Here is a 16,427-nt window from a genome sequence, read left to right as displayed (position 1 = left end):
TTTTGCATGGGATGAAGGGTGCGATCATACCAGCACTAATCCACCGGATCCCATCAGAACTCCGAAGTTAAACGTGCTTGGGTGAGAGTAGTACTAAGATGGGTGACCTCTTGGGAAGTCCTCGTGTTGCACCCCCAAACTTTTTTGCAACGTGCATTTTTTAATTATTTAATTTTTTTTTTCACCATGGCGTGCACGTTTTCGAGGCGGGGGTCAGTGTTTGGGGTCCGGGGGCTTGTGCATGCACGTGAAGGATGAGCATACGGGAGAAAGGGGCGCCCAGTATGGAATATATACTTAGTTTTTGCATGGGATGAAAGGTGCGATCATACCAGCACTAATGCACCGGATCCCATCAGAACTCCAAAGTTAAACGTGCTTGGGTGAGAGTAGTACTAAGATGGGTGACCTCTTGGGAAGTCCTCGTGTTGCACCCCCAAACTTTTTTGCAACGTGCATTTTTTAATTATTTAATTTTTTTTTCACCATGGCGTGCACGTTTTCGAGGCGGGCCCAAACTTTTTTGCAACGTGCATTTTTTAATTATTTAATTTTTTTTTTCACCATGGCGTGCACGTTTTCGAGGCGGGGGTCAGTGTTTGGGGTCCGGGGGCTTGTGCATGCACGTGAAGGATGAGCATACGGGAGAAAGGGGCGCCCAGTATGGAATATATGCTTAGTTTTTGCATGGGATGACGGGTGCGATCATACCAGCACTAATGCACCGGATCCCATCAGAACTCCGAAATTAAACGTGCTTGGGCGAGAGTAGTACTAAGATGGGTGACCTCTTGGGAAGTCCTCGTGTTGCACCCCCAAAATTTTTGCAACGTGTATTTTTTAATTATTTAATTTTTTTTTCACCATGGCGTGCACGTTTTCGAGGCGGGCCCAAACTTTTTTGCAACGTGCATTTTTTAATTATTTAATTTTTTTTTTCACCATGGCGTGCACGTTTTCGAGGCGGGGGTCAGTGTTTGGGGTCCGGGGGCTTGTGCATGCACGTGAAGGATGAGCATACGGGAGAAAAGGGCGCCCAGTATGGAATATATGCTTAGTTTTTGCATGGGATGACGGGTGCGATCATACCAGCACTAATGCACCGGATCCCATCAGAACTCCGAAATTAAACGTGCTTGGGCGAGAGTAGTACTAAGATGGGTGACGTCTTGGGAAGTCCTCATGTTGCACCCCCAAAATTTTTGCAACGTGTATTTTTTAATTATTTAATTTTTTTTTCACCATGGCGTGCACGTTTTCGAGGCGGGCCCAAACTTTTTTGCAACGTGCATTTTTTAATTATTTAATTTTTTTTTTCACCATGGCGTGCACGTTTTCGAGGCGGGGGTCAGTGTTTGGGGTCCGGGGGCTTGTGCATGCACGTGAAGGATGAGCATACGGGAGAAAGGGGCGCCCAGTATGGAATATATGCTTAGTTTTTGCATGGGATGACGGGTGCGATCATACCAGCACTAATGCACCGGATCCCATCAGAACACCGAAGTTAAACGTGCTTGGGCGAGAGTAGTACTAAGATGGGTGACCTCTTGGGAAGTCCTCGTGTTGCACCCCCAAACTTTTTTGCAACGTGCATTTTTTAATTATTTAATTTTTTTTTCACCATGGCGTGCACGTTTACGAGGCGGGGTCAGTGTTTGGGGTCCGGGGGCTTGTGCATGCACGTGAAGGATGAGCATACGGGAGAAAGGGGCGCCCAGTATGGAATATATGCTTAGTTTTTGCATGGGATGACGGGTGCGATCATACCAGCACTAATGCACCGGATCCCATCAGAACTCCGAAGTGAAACGTACTTGGGCGAAAGTAGTACTAAGATGGGTGACCTCTTGGGAAGTCCTCGTGTTGCACCCCCAAACTTTTTTGCAACGTGCATTTTTTAATTATTTAATTTTTTTTTCACCATGGCGTGCACGTTTTCGAGGCGGACCCAAACTTTTTTGCAACGTGCATTTTTTAATTATTTAATTTTTTTTCACCATGGCGTGCACGTTTTCGAGGCGGGCCCAAACTTTTTTGCAACGTGCATTTTTTAATTATTTAATTTTTTTTTCACCATGGCGTGCACGTTTTCGAGGCGGGGGTCAGTGTTTGGGGTCCGGGGGCTTGTGCATGCACGTGAAGGATGAGCATACGGGAGAAAGGGGCGCCCAGTATGGAATATATGCTTAGTTTTTGCATGGGATGAAGGGTGCGATCATACCAGCACTAATGCACCGGATCCCATCAGAACTCCGAAGTGAAACGTGCTTGGGTGAGAGTAGTACTAAGATGGGTGACCTCTTGGGAAGTCCTCGTGTTGCACCCCCAAACTTTTTTGCAACGTGCATTTTTTAATTATTTAATTTTTTTTCACCATGGCGTGCACGTTTTCGAGGCGGGCCCAAACTTTTTTGCAACGTGCATTTTTTAATTATTTAATTTTTTTTTTCACCATGGCGTGCACGTTTTCGAGGCGGGGGTCAGTGTTTGGGGTCCGGGGGCTTGTGCATGCACGTGAAGGATGAGCATACGGGAGAAAGGGGCGCCCAGTATGGAATATATGCTTAGTTTTTGCATGGGAAGACGGGTGCGATCATACCAGCACTAATGCACCGGATCCCATCAGAACTCCGAAATTAAACGTGCTTGGGCGAGAGTAGTACTAAGATGGGTGACCTCTTGGGAAGTCCTCGTGTTGCACCCCCAAAATTTTTGCAACGTGTATTTTTTTACTATTTAATTTTTTTTTCACCATGGCGTGCACGTTTTCGAGGCGGGCCCAAACTTTTTTGCAACGTGCATTTTTTAATTATTTAATTTTTTTTTTCACCATGGCGTGCACGTTTTCGAGGCGGGGGTCAGTGTTTGGGGTCCGGGGGCTTGTGCATGCACGTGAAGGATGAGCATACGGGAGAAAGGGGCGCCCAGTATGGAATATATGCTTAGTTTTTGCATGGGATGACAGGTGCGATCATACCAGCACTAATGCACCGGATCCCATCAGAACTCCGAAGTTAAACGTGCTTGGGCGAGAGTAGTACTAAGATGGGTGACCTCTTGGGAAGTCCTCGTGTTGCAACCCCAAACTTTTTTGCAACGTGCATTTTTTAATTATTTAATTTTTTTTTTCACCATGGCGTGCACGTTTACGAGGCGGGGTCAGTGTTTGGGGTCCGGGGGCTTGTGCATGAACGTGAAGGATGAGCATACGGGAGAAAGGGGCGCCCAGTATGGAATATATGCTTAGTTTTTGCATGGGATGACGGGTGCGATCATACCAGCACTAATGCACCGGATCCCATCAGAACCCCGAAGTTAAACGTGCTTGGGCGAGAGTAGTACTAAGATGGGTGACCTCTTGGGAAGTCCTCGTGTTGCACCCCCAAACTTTTTTGCTACGTGCATTTTTTAATTATTTAATTTTTTTTTCACCATGGCGTGCACGTTTTCGAGGCGGGCCCAAAGTTTTTTGCAACGTGCATTTTTTAATTATTTAATTTTTTTTTCACCATGGCGTGCACGTTTTCGAGGCGGGGGTCAGTGTTTGGGGTCCGGGGGCTTGTGCATGCACGTGAAGGATGAGCATACGGGAGAAAGGGGCGCCCAGTATGGAATATATGCTTAGTTTTTGCATGGGATGAAGGGTGCGATCATACCAGCACTAATGCACCGGATCCCATCAGAACTCTGAAGTTAAACGTGCTTGGGTGAGAGTAGTACTAAGATGGGTGACCTCTTGGGAAGTCCTCGTGTTGCACCCCCAAACTTTTTTGCAACGTGCATTTTTTAATTATTTAATTTTTTTTTTCACCATGGCGTGCACGTTTTCGAGGCGGGGGTCAGTGTTTGGGGTCCGGGGGCTTGTGCATGCACGTGAAGGATGAGCATACGGGAGAAAGGGGCGCCCAGTATGGAATATATACTTAGTTTTTGCATGGGATGAAGGGTGCGATCATACCAGCACTAATGCACCGGATCCCATCAGAACTCCAAAGTTAAACGTGCTTGGGTGAGAGTAGTACTAAGATGGGTGACCTCTTGGGAAGTCCTCGTGTTGCACCCCCAAACTTTTTTGCAACGTGCATTTTTTAATTATTTAATTTTTTTTTCACCATGGCGTGCACGTTTTCGAGGCGGGCCCAAACTTTTTTGCAACGTGCATTTTTTAATTATTTAATTTTTTTTTTCACCATGGCGTGCACGTTTTCGAGGCGGGGGTCAGTGTTTGGGGTCCGGGGGCTTGTGCATGCACGTGAAGGATGAGCATACGGGAGAAAGGGGCGCCCAGTATGGAATATATGCTTAGTTTTTGCATGGGATGACGGGTGCGATCATACCAGCACTAATGCACCGGATCCCATCAGAACTCCGAAATTAAACGTGCTTGGGCGAGAGTAGTACTAAGATGGGTGACCTCTTGGGAAGTCCTCGTGTTGCACCCCCAAAATTTTTGCAACGTGTATTTTTTAATTATTTAATTTTTTTTTCACCATGGCGTGCACGTTTTCGAGGCGGGCCCAAACTTTTTTGCAACGTGCATTTTTTAATTATTTAATTTTTTTTTTCACCATGGCGTGCACGTTTTCGAGGCGGGGGTCAGTGTTTGGGGTCCGGGGGCTTGTGCATGCACGTGAAGGATGAGCATACGGGAGAAAGGGGCGCCCAGTATGGAATATATGCTTAGTTTTTGCATGGGATGACGGGTGCGATCATACCAGCACTAATGCACCGGATCCCATCAGAACTCCGAAATTAAACGTGCTTGGGCGAGAGTAGTACTAAGATGGGTGACGTCTTGGGAAGTCCTCATGTTGCACCCCCAAAATTTTTGCAACGTGTATTTTTTAATTATTTAATTTTTTTTTCACCATGGCGTGCACGTTTTCGAGGCGGGCCCAAACTTTTTTGCAACGTGCATTTTTTAATTATTTAATTTTTTTTTTCACCATGGCGTGCACGTTTTCGAGGCGGGGGTCAGTGTTTGGGGTCCGGGGGCTTGTGCATGCACGTGAAGGATGAGCATACGGGAGAAAGGGGCGCCCAGTATGGAATATATGCTTAGTTTTTGCATGGGATGACGGGTGCGATCATACCAGCACTAATGCACCGGATCCCATCAGAACACCGAAGTTAAACGTGCTTGGGCGAGAGTAGTACTAAGATGGGTGACCTCTTGGGAAGTCCTCGTGTTGCACCCCCAAACTTTTTTGCAACGTGCATTTTTTAATTATTTAATTTTTTTTTCACCATGGCGTGCACGTTTACGAGGCGGGGTCAGTGTTTGGGGTCCGGGGGCTTGTGCATGCACGTGAAGGATGAGCATACGGGAGAAAGGGGCGCCCAGTATGGAATATATGCTTAGTTTTTGCATGGGATGACGGGTGCGATAATACCAGCACTAATGCACCGGATCCCATCAGAACTCCGAAGTGAAACGTACTTGGGCGAAAGTAGTACTAAGATGGGTGACCTCTTGGGAAGTCCTCGTGTTGCACCCCCAAACTTTTTTGCAACGTGCATTTTTTAATTATTTAATTTTTTTTTCACCATGGCGTGCACGTTTTCGAGGCGGACCCAAACTTTTTTGCAACGTCCATTTTTTAATTATTTAATTTTTTTTCACCATGGCGTGCACGTTTTCGAGGCGGGCCCAAACTTTTTTGCAACGTGCATTTTTTAATTATTTAATTTTTTTTTCACCATGGCGTGCACGTTTTCGAGGCGGGGGTCAGTGTTTGGGGTCCGGGGGCTTGTGCATGCACGTGAAGGATGAGCATACGGGAGAAAGGGGCGCCCAGTATGGAATATATGCTTAGTTTTTGCATGGGATGACGGGTGCGATCATACCAGCACTAATGCACCGGATCCCATCAGAACTCCGAAGTTAAACGTGCTTGGGCGAGAGTAGTACTAAGATGGGTGACCTCTTGGGAAGTCCTCGTGTTGCACCCCCAAACTTTTTTGCAACGTGCATTTTTTAATTATTTAATTTTTTTTTCACCATGGCGTGCACGTTTACGAGGCGGGGTCAGTGTTTGGGGTCCGGGGGCTTGTGCATGCACGTGAAGGATGAGCATACGGGAGAAAGGGGCGCCCAGTATGGAATATATGCTTAGTTTTTGCATGGGATGACGGGTGCGATCATACCAGCACTAATGCACCGGATCCCATCAGAACTCCGAAGTGAAACGTACTTGGGCGAAAGTAGTACTAAGATGGGTGACCTCTTGGGAAGTCCTCGTGTTGCACCCCCAAACTTTTTTGCAACGTGCATTTTTTAATTATTTAATTTTTTTTTCACCATGGCGTGCACGTTTTCGAGGCGGACCCAAACTTTTTTGCAACGTGCATTTTTTAATTATTTAATTTTTTTTCACCATGGCGTGCACGTTTTCGAGGCGGGCCCAAACTTTTTTGCAACGTGCATTTTTTAATTATTTAATTTTTTTTTCACCATGGCGTGCACGTTTTCGAGGCGGGGGTCAGTGTTTGGGGTCCGGGGGCTTGTGCATGCACGTGAAGGATGAGCATACGGGAGAAAGGGGCGCCCAGTATGGAATATATGCTTAGTTTTTGCATGGGATGAAGGGTGCGATCATACCAGCACTAATGCACCGGATCCCATCAGAACTCCGAAGTGAAACGTGCTTGGGTGAGAGTAGTACTAAGATGGGTGACCTCTTGGGAAGTCCTCGTGTTGCACCCCCAAACTTTTTTGCAACGTGCATTTTTTAATTATTTAATTTTTTTTCACCATGGCGTGCACGTTTTCGAGGCGGGCCCAAACTTTTTTGCAACGTGCATTTTTTAATTATTTAATTTTTTTTTTCACCATGGCGTGCACGTTTTCGAGGCGGGGGTCAGTGTTTGGGGTCCGGGGGCTTGTGCATGCACGTGAAGGATGAGCATACGGGAGAAAGGGGCGCCCAGTATGGAATATATGCTTAGTTTTTGCATGGGAAGACGGGTGCGATCATACCAGCACTAATGCACCGGATCCCATCAGAACTCCGAAATTAAACGTGCTTGGGCGAGAGTAGTACTAAGATGGGTGACCTCTTGGGAAGTCCTCGTGTTGCACCCCCAAAATTTTTGCAACGTGTATTTTTTTACTATTTAATTTTTTTTTCACCATGGCGTGCACGTTTTCGAGGCGGGCCCAAACTTTTTTGCAACGTGCATTTTTTAATTATTTAATTTTTTTTTTCACCATGGCGTGCACGTTTTCGAGGCGGGGGTCAGTGTTTGGGGTCCGGGGGCTTGTGCATGCACGTGAAGGATGAGCATACGGGAGAAAGGGGCGCCCAGTATGGAATATATGCTTAGTTTTTGCATGGGATGACAGGTGCGATCATACCAGCACTAATGCACCGGATCCCATCAGAACTCCGAAGTTAAACGTGCTTGGGCGAGAGTAGTACTAAGATGGGTGACCTCTTGGGAAGTCCTCGTGTTGCAACCCCAAACTTTTTTGCAACGTGCATTTTTTAATTATTTAATTTTTTTTTTCACCATGGCGTGCACGTTTACGAGGCGGGGTCAGTGTTTGGGGTCCGGGGGCTTGTGCATGAACGTGAAGGATGAGCATACGGGAGAAAGGGGCGCCCAGTATGGAATATATGCTTAGTTTTTGCATGGGATGACGGGTGCGATCATACCAGCACTAATGCACCGGATCCCATCAGAACCCCGAAGTTAAACGTGCTTGGGCGAGAGTAGTACTAAGATGGGTGACCTCTTGGGAAGTCCTCGTGTTGCACCCCCAAACTTTTTTGCTACGTGCATTTTTTAATTATTTAATTTTTTTTTCACCATGGCGTGCACGTTTTCGAGGCGGGCCCAAAGTTTTTTGCAACGTGCATTTTTTAATTATTTAATTTTTTTTTCACCATGGCGTGCACGTTTTCGAGGCGGGGGTCAGTGTTTGGGGTCCGGGGGCTTGTGCATGCACGTGAAGGATGAGCATACGGGAGAAAGGGGCGCCCAGTATGGAATATATGCTTAGTTTTTGCATGGGATGAAGGGTGCGATCATACCAGCACTAATGCACCGGATCCCATCAGAACTCTGAAGTTAAACGTGCTTGGGTGAGAGTAGTACTAAGATGGGTGACCTCTTGGGAAGTCCTCGTGTTGCACCCCCAAACTTTTTTGCAACGTGCATTTTTTAATTATTTAATTTTTTTTTTCACCATGGCGTGCACGTTTTCGAGGCGGGGGTCAGTGTTTGGGGTCCGGGGGCTTGTGCATGCACGTGAAGGATGAGCATACGGGAGAAAGGGGCGCCCAGTATGGAATATATACTTAGTTTTTGCATGGGATGAAGGGTGCGATCATACCAGCACTAATGCACCGGATCCCATCAGAACTCCAAAGTTAAACGTGCTTGGGTGAGAGTAGTACTAAGATGGGTGACCTCTTGGGAAGTCCTCGTGTTGCACCCCCAAACTTTTTTGCAACGTGCATTTTTTAATTATTTAATTTTTTTTTCACCATGGCGTGCACGTTTTCGAGGCGGGCCCAAACTTTTTTGCAACGTGCATTTTTTAATTATTTAATTTTTTTTTTCACCATGGCGTGCACGTTTTCGAGGCGGGGGTCAGTGTTTGGGGTCCGGGGGCTTGTGCATGCACGTGAAGGATGAGCATACGGGAGAAAGGGGCGCCCAGTATGGAATATATGCTTAGTTTTTGCATGGGATGACGGGTGCGATCATACCAGCACTAATGCACCGGATCCCATCAGAACTCCAAAGTTAAACGTGCTTGGGTGAGAGTAGTACTAAGATGGGTGACCTCTTGGGAAGTCCTCGTGTTGCACCCCCAAACTTTTTTGCAACGTGCATTTTTTAATTATTTAATTTTTTTTTCACCATGGCGTGCACGTTTTCGAGGCGGGCCCAAACTTTTTTGCAACGTGCATTTTTTAATTATTTAATTTTTTTTTTCACCATGGCGTGCACGTTTTCGAGGCGGGGGTCAGTGTTTGGGGTCCGGGGGCTTGTGCATGCACGTGAAGGATGAGCATACGGGAGAAAGGGGCGCCCAGTATGGAATATATGCTTAGTTTTTGCATGGGATGACGGGTGCGATCATACCAGCACTAATGCACCGGATCCCATCAGAACTCCGAAATTAAACGTGCTTGGGCGAGAGTAGTACTAAGATGGGTGACCTCTTGGGAAGTCCTCGTGTTGCACCCCCAAAATTTTTGCAACGTGTATTTTTTAATTATTTAATTTTTTTTTCACCATGGCGTGCACGTTTTCGAGGCGGGCCCAAACTTTTTTGCAACGTGCATTTTTTAATTATTTAATTTTTTTTTTCACCATGGCGTGCACGTTTTCGAGGCGGGGGTCAGTGTTTGGGGTCCGGGGGCTTGTGCATGCACGTGAAGGATGAGCATACGGGAGAAAGGGGCGCCCAGTATGGAATATATGCTTAGTTTTTGCATGGGATGACGGGTGCGATCATACCAGCACTAATGCACCGGATCCCATCAGAACTCCGAAATTAAACGTGCTTGGGCGAGAGTAGTACTAAGATGGGTGACGTCTTGGGAAGTCCTCATGTTGCACCCCCAAAATTTTTGCAACGTGTATTTTTTAATTATTTAATTTTTTTTTCACCATGGCGTGCACGTTTTCGAGGCGGGCCCAAACTTTTTTGCAACGTGCATTTTTTAATTATTTAATTTTTTTTTTCACCATGGCGTGCACGTTTTCGAGGCGGGGGTCAGTGTTTGGGGTCCGGGGGCTTGTGCATGCACGTGAAGGATGAGCATACGGGAGAAAGGGGCGCCCAGTATGGAATATATGCTTAGTTTTTGCATGGGATGACGGGTGCGATCATACCAGCACTAATGCACCGGATCCCATCAGAACACCGAAGTTAAACGTGCTTGGGCGAGAGTAGTACTAAGATGGGTGACCTCTTGGGAAGTCCTCGTGTTGCACCCCCAAACTTTTTTGCAACGTGCATTTTTTAATTATTTAATTTTTTTTTCACCATGGCGTGCACGTTTACGAGGCGGGGTCAGTGTTTGGGGTCCGGGGGCTTGTGCATGCACGTGAAGGATGAGCATACGGGAGAAAGGGGCGCCCAGTATGGAATATATGCTTAGTTTTTGCATGGGATGACGGGTGCGATAATACCAGCACTAATGCACCGGATCCCATCAGAACTCCGAAGTGAAACGTACTTGGGCGAAAGTAGTACTAAGATGGGTGACCTCTTGGGAAGTCCTCGTGTTGCACCCCCAAACTTTTTTGCAACGTGCATTTTTTAATTATTTAATTTTTTTTTCACCATGGCGTGCACGTTTTCGAGGCGGACCCAAACTTTTTTGCAACGTGCATTTTTTAATTATTTAATTTTTTTTCACCATGGCGTGCACGTTTTCGAGGCGGGCCCAAACTTTTTTGCAACGTGCATTTTTTAATTATTTAATTTTTTTTTCACCATGGCGTGCACGTTTTCGAGGCGGGGGTCAGTGTTTGGGGTCCGGGGGCTTGTGCATGCACGTGAAGGATGAGCATACGGGAGAAAGGGGCGCCCAGTATGGAATATATGCTTAGTTTTTGCATGGGATGACGGGTGCGATCATACCAGCACTAATGCACCGGATCCCATCAGAACTCCGAAGTTAAACGTGCTTGGGCGAGAGTAGTACTAAGATGGGTGACCTCTTGGGAAGTCCTCGTGTTGCACCCCCAAACTTTTTTGCTACGTGCATTTTTTAATTATTTAATTTTTTTTTCACCATGGCGTGCACGTTTTCGAGGCGGGCCCAAAGTTTTTTGCAACGTGCATTTTTTAATTATTTAATTTTTTTTTCACCATGGCGTGCACGTTTTCGAGGCGGGGGTCAGTGTTTGGGGTCCGGGGGCTTGTGCATGCACGTGAAGGATGAGCATACGGGAGAAAGGGGCGCCCAGTATGGAATATATGCTTAGTTTTTGCATGGGATGAAGGGTGCGATCATACCAGCACTAATGCACCGGATCCCATCAGAACTCCGAAGTTAAACGTGCTTGGGTGAGAGTAGTACTAAGATGGGTGACCTCTTGGGAAGTCCTCGTGTTGCACCCCCAAACTTTTTTGCAACGTGCATTTTTTAATTATTTAATTTTTTTTTTCACCATGGCGTGCACGTTTTCGAGGCGGGGTCAGTGTTTGGGGTCCGGGGGCTTGTGCATGCACGTGAAGGATGAGCATACGGGAGAAAGGGGCGCCCAGTATGGAATATATACTTAGTTTTTGCATGGGATGAAGGGTGCGATCATACCAGCACTAATGCACCGGATCCCATCAGAACTCCAAAGTTAAACGTGCTTGGGTGAGAGTAGTACTAAGATGGGTGACCTCTTGGGAAGTCCTCGTGTTGCACCCCCAAACTTTTTTGCAACGTGCATTTTTTAATTATTTAATTTTTTTTTCACCATGGCGTGCACGTTTTCGAGGCGGGCCCAAACTTTTTTGCAACGTGCATTTTTTAATTATTTAATTTTTTTTTTCACCATGGCGTGCACGTTTTCGAGGCGGGGGTCAGTGTTTGGGGTCCGGGGGCTTGTGCATGCACGTGAAGGATGAGCATACGGGAGAAAGGGGCGCCCAGTATGGAATATATGCTTAGTTTTTGCATGGGATGACGGGTGCGATCATACCAGCACTAATGCACCGGATCCCATCAGAACTCCGAAATTAAACGTGCTTGGGCGAGAGTAGTACTAAGATGGGTGACCTCTTGGGAAGTCCTCGTGTTGCACCCCCAAAATTTTTGCAACGTGTATTTTTTAATTATTTAATTTTTTTTTCACCATGGCGTGCACGTTTTCGAGGCGGGCCCAAACTTTTTTGCAACGTGCATTTTTTAATTATTTAATTTTTTTTTTCACCATGGCGTGCACGTTTTCGAGGCGGGGGTCAGTGTTTGGGGTCCGGGGGCTTGTGCATGCACGTGAAGGATGAGCATACGGGAGAAAGGGGCGCCCAGTATGGAATATATGCTTAGTTTTTGCATGGGATGACGGGTGCGATCATACCAGCACTAATGCACCGGATCCCATCAGAACTCCGAAATTAAACGTGCTTGGGCGAGAGTAGTACTAAGATGGGTGACGTCTTGGGAAGTCCTCATGTTGCACCCCCAAAATTTTTGCAACGTGTATTTTTTAATTATTTAATTTTTTTTTCACCATGGCGTGCACGTTTTCGAGGCGGGCCCAAACTTTTTTGCAACGTGCATTTTTTAATTATTTAATTTTTTTTTTCACCATGGCGTGCACGTTTTCGAGGCGGGGGTCAGTGTTTGGGGTCCGGGGGCTTGTGCATGCACGTGAAGGATGAGCATACGGGAGAAAGGGGCGCCCAGTATGGAATATATGCTTAGTTTTTGCATGGGATGACGGGTGCGATCATACCAGCACTAATGCACCGGATCCCATCAGAACTCCGAAGTGAAACGTACTTGGGCGAAAGTAGTACTAAGATGGGTGACCTCTTGGGAAGTCCTCGTGTTGCACCCCCAAACTTTTTTGCAACGTGCATTTTTTAATTATTTAATTTTTTTTTCACCATGGCGTGCACGTTTTCGAGGCGGACCCAAACTTTTTTGCAACGTGCATTTTTTAATTATTTAATTTTTTTTCACCATGGCGTGCACGTTTTCGAGGCGGGCCCAAACTTTTTTGCAACGTGCATTTTTTAATTATTTAATTTTTTTTTCACCATGGCGTGCACGTTTTCGAGGCGGGGGTCAGTGTTTGGGGTCCGGGGGCTTGTGCATGCACGTGAAGGATGAGCATACGGGAGAAAGGGGCGCCCAGTATGGAATATATGCTTAGTTTTTGCATGGGATGACGGGTGCGATCATACCAGCACTAATGCACCGGATCCCATCAGAACTCCGAAGTTAAACGTGCTTGGGCGAGAGTAGTACTAAGATGGGTGACCTCTTGGGAAGTCCTCGTGTTGCACCCCCAAACTTTTTTGCTACGTGCATTTTTTAATTATTTAATTTTTTTTTCACCATGGCGTGCACGTTTTCGAGGCGGGCCCAAAGTTTTTTGCAACGTGCATTTTTTAATTATTTAATTTTTTTTTCACCATGGCGTGCACGTTTTCGAGGCGGGGGTCAGTGTTTGGGGTCCGGGGGCTTGTGCATGCACGTGAAGGATGAGCATACGGGAGAAAGGGGCGCCCAGTATGGAATATATGCTTAGTTTTTGCATGGGATGAAGGGTGCGATCATACCAGCACTAATGCACCGGATCCCATCAGAACTCCGAAGTTAAACGTGCTTGGGTGAGAGTAGTACTAAGATGGGTGACCTCTTGGGAAGTCCTCGTGTTGCACCCCCAAACTTTTTTGCAACGTGCATTTTTTAATTATTTAATTTTTTTTTTCACCATGGCGTGCACGTTTTCGAGGCGGGGGTCAGTGTTTGGGGTCCGGGGGCTTGTGCATGCACGTGAAGGATGAGCATACGGGAGAAAGGGGCGCCCAGTATGGAATATATGCTTAGTTTTTGCATGGGATGAAGGGTGCGATCATACCAGCACTAATGCACCGGATCCCATCAGAACTCCAAAGTTAAACGTGCTTGGGTGAGAGTAGTACTAAGATGGGTGACCTCTTGGGAAGTCCTCGTGTTGCACCCCCAAACTTTTTTGCAACGTGCATTTTTTAATTATTTAATTTTTTTTTCACCATGGCGTGCACGTTTTCGAGGCGGGCCCAAACTTTTTTGCAACGTGCATTTTTTAATTATTTAATTTTTTTTTTCACCATGGCGTGCACGTTTTCGAGGCGGGGGTCAGTGTTTGGGGTCCGGGGGCTTGTGCATGCACGTGAAGGATGAGCATACGGGAGAAAGGGGCGCCCAGTATGGAATATATGCTTAGTTTTTGCATGGGATGACGGGTGCGATCATACCAGCACTAATGCACCGGATCCCATCAGAACTCCGAAATTAAACGTGCTTGGGCGAGAGTAGTACTAAGATGGGTGACCTCTTGGGAAGTCCTCGTGTTGCACCCCCAAAATTTTTGCAACGTGTATTTTTTAATTATTTAATTTTTTTTTCACCATGGCGTGCACGTTTTCGAGGCGGGCCCAAACTTTTTTGCAACGTGCATTTTTTAATTATTTAATTTTTTTTTTCACCATGGCGTGCACGTTTTCGAGGCGGGGGTCAGTGTTTGGGGTCCGGGGGCTTGTGCATGCACGTGAAGGATGAGCATACGGGAGAAAGGGGCGCCCAGTATGGAATATATGCTTAGTTTTTGCATGGGATGACGGGTGCGATCATACCAGCACTAATGCACCGGATCCCATCAGAACTCCGAAATTAAACGTGCTTGGGCGAGAGTAGTACTAAGATGGGTGACCTCTTGGGAAGTCCTCATGTTGCACCCCCAAAATTTTTGCAACGTGTATTTTTTAATTATTTAATTTTTTTTTCACCATGGCGTGCACGTTTTCGAGGCGGGCCCAAACTTTTTTGCAACGTGCATTTTTTAATTATTTAATTTTTTTTTTCACCATGGCGTGCACGTTTTCGAGGCGGGGGTCAGTGTTTGGGGTCCGGGGGCTTGTGCATGCACGTGAAGGATGAGCATACGGGAGAAAGGGGCGCCCAGTATGGAATATATGCTTAGTTTTTGCATGGGATGACGGGTGCGATCATACCAGCACTAATGCACCGGATCCCATCAGAACACCGAAGTTAAACGTGCTTGGGCGAGAGTAGTACTAAGATGGGTGACCTCTTGGGAAGTCCTCGTGTTGCACCCCCAAACTTTTTTGCAACGTGCATTTTTTAATTATTTAATTTTTTTTTCACCATGGCGTGCACGTTTACGAGGCGGGGTCAGTGTTTGGGGTCCGGGGGCTTGTGCATGCACGTGAAGGATGAGCATACGGGAGAAAGGGGCGCCCAGTATGGAATATATGCTTAGTTTTTGCATGGGATGACGGGTGCGATCATACCAGCACTAATGCACCGGATCCCATCAGAACTCCGAAGTGAAACGTACTTGGGCGAAAGTAGTACTAAGATGGGTGACCTCTTGGGAAGTCCTCGTGTTGCACCCCCAAACTTTTTTGCAACGTGCATTTTTTAATTATTTAATTTTTTTTTCACCATGGCGTGCACGTTTTCGAGGCGGACCCAAACTTTTTTGCAACGTGCATTTTTTAATTATTTAATTTTTTTTCACCATGGCGTGCACGTTTTCGAGGCGGGCCCAAACTTTTTTGCAACGTGCATTTTTTAATTATTTAATTTTTTTTTCACCATGGCGTGCACGTTTTCGAGGCGGGGGTCAGTGTTTGGGGTCCGGGGGCTTGTGCATGCACGTGAAGGATGAGCATACGGGAGAAAGGGGCGCCCAGTATGGAATATATGCTTAGTTTTTGCATGGGATGAAGGGTGCGATCATACCAGCACTAATGCACCGGATCCCATCAGAACTCCGAAGTTAAACGTGCTTGGGTGAGAGTAGTACTAAGATGGGTGACCTCTTGGGAAGTCCTCGTGTTGCACCCCCAAACTTTTTTGCAACGTGCATTTTTTAATTATTTAATTTTTTTTTTCACCATGGCGTGCACGTTTTCGAGGCGGGGGTCAGTGTTTGGGGTCCGGGGGCTTGTGCATGCACGTGAAGGATGAGCATACGGGAGAAAGGGGCGCCCAGTATGGAATATATACTTAGTTTTTGCATGGGATGAAGGGTGCGATCATACCAGCACTAATGCACCGGATCCCATCAGAACTCCAAAGTTAAACGTGCTTGGGTGAGAGTAGTACTAAGATGGGTGACCTCTTGGGAAGTCCTCGTGTTGCACCCCCAAACTTTTTTGCAACGTGCATTTTTTAATTATTTAATTTTTTTTTTACCATGGCGTACACGTTTTCGAGGCGGGCCCAAACTTTTTTGCAACGTGCATTTTTTAATTATTTAATTTTTTTTTTCACCATGGCGTGCACGTTTTCGAGGCGGGGGTCAGTGTTTGGGGTCCGGGGGCTTGTGCATGCACGTGAAGGATGAGCATACGGGAGAAAGGGGCGCCCAGTATGGAATATATGCTTAGTTTTTGCATGGGATGACGGGTGCGATCATACCAGCACTAATGCACCGGATCCCATCAGAACTCCGAAATTAAACGTGCTTGGGCGAGAGTAGTACTAAGATGGGTGACCTCTTGGGAAGTCCTCGTGTTGCACCCCCAAAATTTTTGCAACGTGTATTTTTTAATTATTTAATTTTTTTTTCACCATGGCGTGCACGTTTTCGAGGCGGGCCCAAACTTTTTTGCAACGTGCATTTTTTAATTATTTAATTTTTTTTTTCACCATGGCGTGCACGTTTTCGAGGCGGGGGTCAGTGTTTGGGGTCCGGGGGCTTGTGCATGCACGTGAAGGATG

The 16,427-nt window shown here is 46.4% G+C and overlaps 45 non-coding genes across 45 annotated transcripts; all 45 read left to right on the top strand.

Annotated features, from left to right (window-relative positions):
- Nucleotides 1-16: 16 nt before the first annotated feature.
- Nucleotides 17-135, top strand: LOC136214121 (5S ribosomal RNA). Its single transcript, XR_010681218.1, has one exon. It is a non-coding gene; the product is annotated as a 5S ribosomal RNA (ribosomal RNA).
- A 183-nt stretch (nucleotides 136-318) lies between these two features.
- On the top strand, nucleotides 319-437 carry LOC136215175 (5S ribosomal RNA). Its single transcript, XR_010682223.1, has one exon. It is a non-coding gene; the product is annotated as a 5S ribosomal RNA (ribosomal RNA).
- Nucleotides 438-697: 260 nt separating this feature from the next.
- LOC136213693 (5S ribosomal RNA) lies at nucleotides 698-816 on the top strand. Its single transcript, XR_010680791.1, has one exon. It is a non-coding gene; the product is annotated as a 5S ribosomal RNA (ribosomal RNA).
- A 259-nt stretch (nucleotides 817-1,075) lies between these two features.
- Nucleotides 1,076-1,194, top strand: LOC136215701 (5S ribosomal RNA). Its single transcript, XR_010682734.1, has one exon. It is a non-coding gene; the product is annotated as a 5S ribosomal RNA (ribosomal RNA).
- Nucleotides 1,195-1,453: 259 nt separating this feature from the next.
- On the top strand, nucleotides 1,454-1,572 carry LOC136214236 (5S ribosomal RNA). The gene has a single exon (XR_010681332.1). It is a non-coding gene; the product is annotated as a 5S ribosomal RNA (ribosomal RNA).
- A 181-nt stretch (nucleotides 1,573-1,753) lies between these two features.
- On the top strand, nucleotides 1,754-1,872 carry LOC136215295 (5S ribosomal RNA). The gene has a single exon (XR_010682340.1). It is a non-coding gene; the product is annotated as a 5S ribosomal RNA (ribosomal RNA).
- A 335-nt stretch (nucleotides 1,873-2,207) lies between these two features.
- Nucleotides 2,208-2,326, top strand: LOC136214087 (5S ribosomal RNA). Its single transcript, XR_010681184.1, has one exon. It is a non-coding gene; the product is annotated as a 5S ribosomal RNA (ribosomal RNA).
- Nucleotides 2,327-2,585: 259 nt separating this feature from the next.
- On the top strand, nucleotides 2,586-2,704 carry LOC136213692 (5S ribosomal RNA). Its single transcript, XR_010680790.1, has one exon. It is a non-coding gene; the product is annotated as a 5S ribosomal RNA (ribosomal RNA).
- A 259-nt stretch (nucleotides 2,705-2,963) lies between these two features.
- LOC136214263 (5S ribosomal RNA) lies at nucleotides 2,964-3,082 on the top strand. The gene has a single exon (XR_010681359.1). It is a non-coding gene; the product is annotated as a 5S ribosomal RNA (ribosomal RNA).
- A 182-nt stretch (nucleotides 3,083-3,264) lies between these two features.
- On the top strand, nucleotides 3,265-3,383 carry LOC136213993 (5S ribosomal RNA). Its single transcript, XR_010681090.1, has one exon. It is a non-coding gene; the product is annotated as a 5S ribosomal RNA (ribosomal RNA).
- A 259-nt stretch (nucleotides 3,384-3,642) lies between these two features.
- On the top strand, nucleotides 3,643-3,761 carry LOC136214399 (5S ribosomal RNA). The gene has a single exon (XR_010681485.1). It is a non-coding gene; the product is annotated as a 5S ribosomal RNA (ribosomal RNA).
- Nucleotides 3,762-3,944: 183 nt separating this feature from the next.
- LOC136214500 (5S ribosomal RNA) lies at nucleotides 3,945-4,063 on the top strand. The gene has a single exon (XR_010681584.1). It is a non-coding gene; the product is annotated as a 5S ribosomal RNA (ribosomal RNA).
- Nucleotides 4,064-4,323: 260 nt separating this feature from the next.
- Nucleotides 4,324-4,442, top strand: LOC136213690 (5S ribosomal RNA). The gene has a single exon (XR_010680788.1). It is a non-coding gene; the product is annotated as a 5S ribosomal RNA (ribosomal RNA).
- Nucleotides 4,443-4,701: 259 nt separating this feature from the next.
- Nucleotides 4,702-4,820, top strand: LOC136215700 (5S ribosomal RNA). Its single transcript, XR_010682733.1, has one exon. It is a non-coding gene; the product is annotated as a 5S ribosomal RNA (ribosomal RNA).
- A 259-nt stretch (nucleotides 4,821-5,079) lies between these two features.
- Nucleotides 5,080-5,198, top strand: LOC136214235 (5S ribosomal RNA). The gene has a single exon (XR_010681331.1). It is a non-coding gene; the product is annotated as a 5S ribosomal RNA (ribosomal RNA).
- A 181-nt stretch (nucleotides 5,199-5,379) lies between these two features.
- Nucleotides 5,380-5,498, top strand: LOC136215545 (5S ribosomal RNA). The gene has a single exon (XR_010682584.1). It is a non-coding gene; the product is annotated as a 5S ribosomal RNA (ribosomal RNA).
- Nucleotides 5,499-5,833: 335 nt separating this feature from the next.
- LOC136211286 (5S ribosomal RNA) lies at nucleotides 5,834-5,952 on the top strand. Its single transcript, XR_010678496.1, has one exon. It is a non-coding gene; the product is annotated as a 5S ribosomal RNA (ribosomal RNA).
- Nucleotides 5,953-6,133: 181 nt separating this feature from the next.
- On the top strand, nucleotides 6,134-6,252 carry LOC136215294 (5S ribosomal RNA). The gene has a single exon (XR_010682339.1). It is a non-coding gene; the product is annotated as a 5S ribosomal RNA (ribosomal RNA).
- A 335-nt stretch (nucleotides 6,253-6,587) lies between these two features.
- On the top strand, nucleotides 6,588-6,706 carry LOC136214086 (5S ribosomal RNA). The gene has a single exon (XR_010681183.1). It is a non-coding gene; the product is annotated as a 5S ribosomal RNA (ribosomal RNA).
- Nucleotides 6,707-6,965: 259 nt separating this feature from the next.
- LOC136213688 (5S ribosomal RNA) lies at nucleotides 6,966-7,084 on the top strand. Its single transcript, XR_010680787.1, has one exon. It is a non-coding gene; the product is annotated as a 5S ribosomal RNA (ribosomal RNA).
- Nucleotides 7,085-7,343: 259 nt separating this feature from the next.
- LOC136214262 (5S ribosomal RNA) lies at nucleotides 7,344-7,462 on the top strand. The gene has a single exon (XR_010681358.1). It is a non-coding gene; the product is annotated as a 5S ribosomal RNA (ribosomal RNA).
- A 182-nt stretch (nucleotides 7,463-7,644) lies between these two features.
- On the top strand, nucleotides 7,645-7,763 carry LOC136213992 (5S ribosomal RNA). Its single transcript, XR_010681089.1, has one exon. It is a non-coding gene; the product is annotated as a 5S ribosomal RNA (ribosomal RNA).
- Nucleotides 7,764-8,022: 259 nt separating this feature from the next.
- LOC136214397 (5S ribosomal RNA) lies at nucleotides 8,023-8,141 on the top strand. The gene has a single exon (XR_010681483.1). It is a non-coding gene; the product is annotated as a 5S ribosomal RNA (ribosomal RNA).
- A 183-nt stretch (nucleotides 8,142-8,324) lies between these two features.
- LOC136214499 (5S ribosomal RNA) lies at nucleotides 8,325-8,443 on the top strand. Its single transcript, XR_010681583.1, has one exon. It is a non-coding gene; the product is annotated as a 5S ribosomal RNA (ribosomal RNA).
- Nucleotides 8,444-8,703: 260 nt separating this feature from the next.
- On the top strand, nucleotides 8,704-8,822 carry LOC136214498 (5S ribosomal RNA). The gene has a single exon (XR_010681582.1). It is a non-coding gene; the product is annotated as a 5S ribosomal RNA (ribosomal RNA).
- A 260-nt stretch (nucleotides 8,823-9,082) lies between these two features.
- LOC136213687 (5S ribosomal RNA) lies at nucleotides 9,083-9,201 on the top strand. Its single transcript, XR_010680786.1, has one exon. It is a non-coding gene; the product is annotated as a 5S ribosomal RNA (ribosomal RNA).
- A 259-nt stretch (nucleotides 9,202-9,460) lies between these two features.
- On the top strand, nucleotides 9,461-9,579 carry LOC136215697 (5S ribosomal RNA). The gene has a single exon (XR_010682731.1). It is a non-coding gene; the product is annotated as a 5S ribosomal RNA (ribosomal RNA).
- A 259-nt stretch (nucleotides 9,580-9,838) lies between these two features.
- On the top strand, nucleotides 9,839-9,957 carry LOC136214234 (5S ribosomal RNA). Its single transcript, XR_010681330.1, has one exon. It is a non-coding gene; the product is annotated as a 5S ribosomal RNA (ribosomal RNA).
- A 181-nt stretch (nucleotides 9,958-10,138) lies between these two features.
- Nucleotides 10,139-10,257, top strand: LOC136215544 (5S ribosomal RNA). Its single transcript, XR_010682583.1, has one exon. It is a non-coding gene; the product is annotated as a 5S ribosomal RNA (ribosomal RNA).
- Nucleotides 10,258-10,592: 335 nt separating this feature from the next.
- Nucleotides 10,593-10,711, top strand: LOC136211285 (5S ribosomal RNA). Its single transcript, XR_010678495.1, has one exon. It is a non-coding gene; the product is annotated as a 5S ribosomal RNA (ribosomal RNA).
- Nucleotides 10,712-10,970: 259 nt separating this feature from the next.
- Nucleotides 10,971-11,089, top strand: LOC136213190 (5S ribosomal RNA). The gene has a single exon (XR_010680316.1). It is a non-coding gene; the product is annotated as a 5S ribosomal RNA (ribosomal RNA).
- Nucleotides 11,090-11,271: 182 nt separating this feature from the next.
- Nucleotides 11,272-11,390, top strand: LOC136214497 (5S ribosomal RNA). Its single transcript, XR_010681581.1, has one exon. It is a non-coding gene; the product is annotated as a 5S ribosomal RNA (ribosomal RNA).
- A 260-nt stretch (nucleotides 11,391-11,650) lies between these two features.
- LOC136213686 (5S ribosomal RNA) lies at nucleotides 11,651-11,769 on the top strand. The gene has a single exon (XR_010680785.1). It is a non-coding gene; the product is annotated as a 5S ribosomal RNA (ribosomal RNA).
- A 259-nt stretch (nucleotides 11,770-12,028) lies between these two features.
- LOC136215696 (5S ribosomal RNA) lies at nucleotides 12,029-12,147 on the top strand. The gene has a single exon (XR_010682730.1). It is a non-coding gene; the product is annotated as a 5S ribosomal RNA (ribosomal RNA).
- Nucleotides 12,148-12,406: 259 nt separating this feature from the next.
- On the top strand, nucleotides 12,407-12,525 carry LOC136215293 (5S ribosomal RNA). The gene has a single exon (XR_010682338.1). It is a non-coding gene; the product is annotated as a 5S ribosomal RNA (ribosomal RNA).
- Nucleotides 12,526-12,860: 335 nt separating this feature from the next.
- Nucleotides 12,861-12,979, top strand: LOC136211284 (5S ribosomal RNA). The gene has a single exon (XR_010678494.1). It is a non-coding gene; the product is annotated as a 5S ribosomal RNA (ribosomal RNA).
- A 259-nt stretch (nucleotides 12,980-13,238) lies between these two features.
- On the top strand, nucleotides 13,239-13,357 carry LOC136213189 (5S ribosomal RNA). Its single transcript, XR_010680315.1, has one exon. It is a non-coding gene; the product is annotated as a 5S ribosomal RNA (ribosomal RNA).
- A 183-nt stretch (nucleotides 13,358-13,540) lies between these two features.
- LOC136214496 (5S ribosomal RNA) lies at nucleotides 13,541-13,659 on the top strand. The gene has a single exon (XR_010681580.1). It is a non-coding gene; the product is annotated as a 5S ribosomal RNA (ribosomal RNA).
- Nucleotides 13,660-13,919: 260 nt separating this feature from the next.
- On the top strand, nucleotides 13,920-14,038 carry LOC136213685 (5S ribosomal RNA). The gene has a single exon (XR_010680784.1). It is a non-coding gene; the product is annotated as a 5S ribosomal RNA (ribosomal RNA).
- Nucleotides 14,039-14,297: 259 nt separating this feature from the next.
- LOC136215222 (5S ribosomal RNA) lies at nucleotides 14,298-14,416 on the top strand. The gene has a single exon (XR_010682269.1). It is a non-coding gene; the product is annotated as a 5S ribosomal RNA (ribosomal RNA).
- A 259-nt stretch (nucleotides 14,417-14,675) lies between these two features.
- On the top strand, nucleotides 14,676-14,794 carry LOC136214233 (5S ribosomal RNA). Its single transcript, XR_010681329.1, has one exon. It is a non-coding gene; the product is annotated as a 5S ribosomal RNA (ribosomal RNA).
- Nucleotides 14,795-14,975: 181 nt separating this feature from the next.
- Nucleotides 14,976-15,094, top strand: LOC136215292 (5S ribosomal RNA). The gene has a single exon (XR_010682337.1). It is a non-coding gene; the product is annotated as a 5S ribosomal RNA (ribosomal RNA).
- Nucleotides 15,095-15,429: 335 nt separating this feature from the next.
- On the top strand, nucleotides 15,430-15,548 carry LOC136213188 (5S ribosomal RNA). Its single transcript, XR_010680314.1, has one exon. It is a non-coding gene; the product is annotated as a 5S ribosomal RNA (ribosomal RNA).
- Nucleotides 15,549-15,731: 183 nt separating this feature from the next.
- LOC136214495 (5S ribosomal RNA) lies at nucleotides 15,732-15,850 on the top strand. Its single transcript, XR_010681579.1, has one exon. It is a non-coding gene; the product is annotated as a 5S ribosomal RNA (ribosomal RNA).
- Nucleotides 15,851-16,110: 260 nt separating this feature from the next.
- On the top strand, nucleotides 16,111-16,229 carry LOC136213684 (5S ribosomal RNA). Its single transcript, XR_010680783.1, has one exon. It is a non-coding gene; the product is annotated as a 5S ribosomal RNA (ribosomal RNA).
- The last annotated feature ends 198 nt before the right edge of the window (nucleotides 16,230-16,427 follow it).

Source organism: Euphorbia lathyris, chromosome 1 (genome assembly GCF_963576675.1).
Source record: "Euphorbia lathyris chromosome 1, ddEupLath1.1, whole genome shotgun sequence".
In the NCBI taxonomy this organism is placed as follows: domain Eukaryota; kingdom Viridiplantae; phylum Streptophyta; class Magnoliopsida; order Malpighiales; family Euphorbiaceae; genus Euphorbia; species Euphorbia lathyris.
This window is presented reverse-complemented; position numbering and strand designations above follow the sequence as displayed.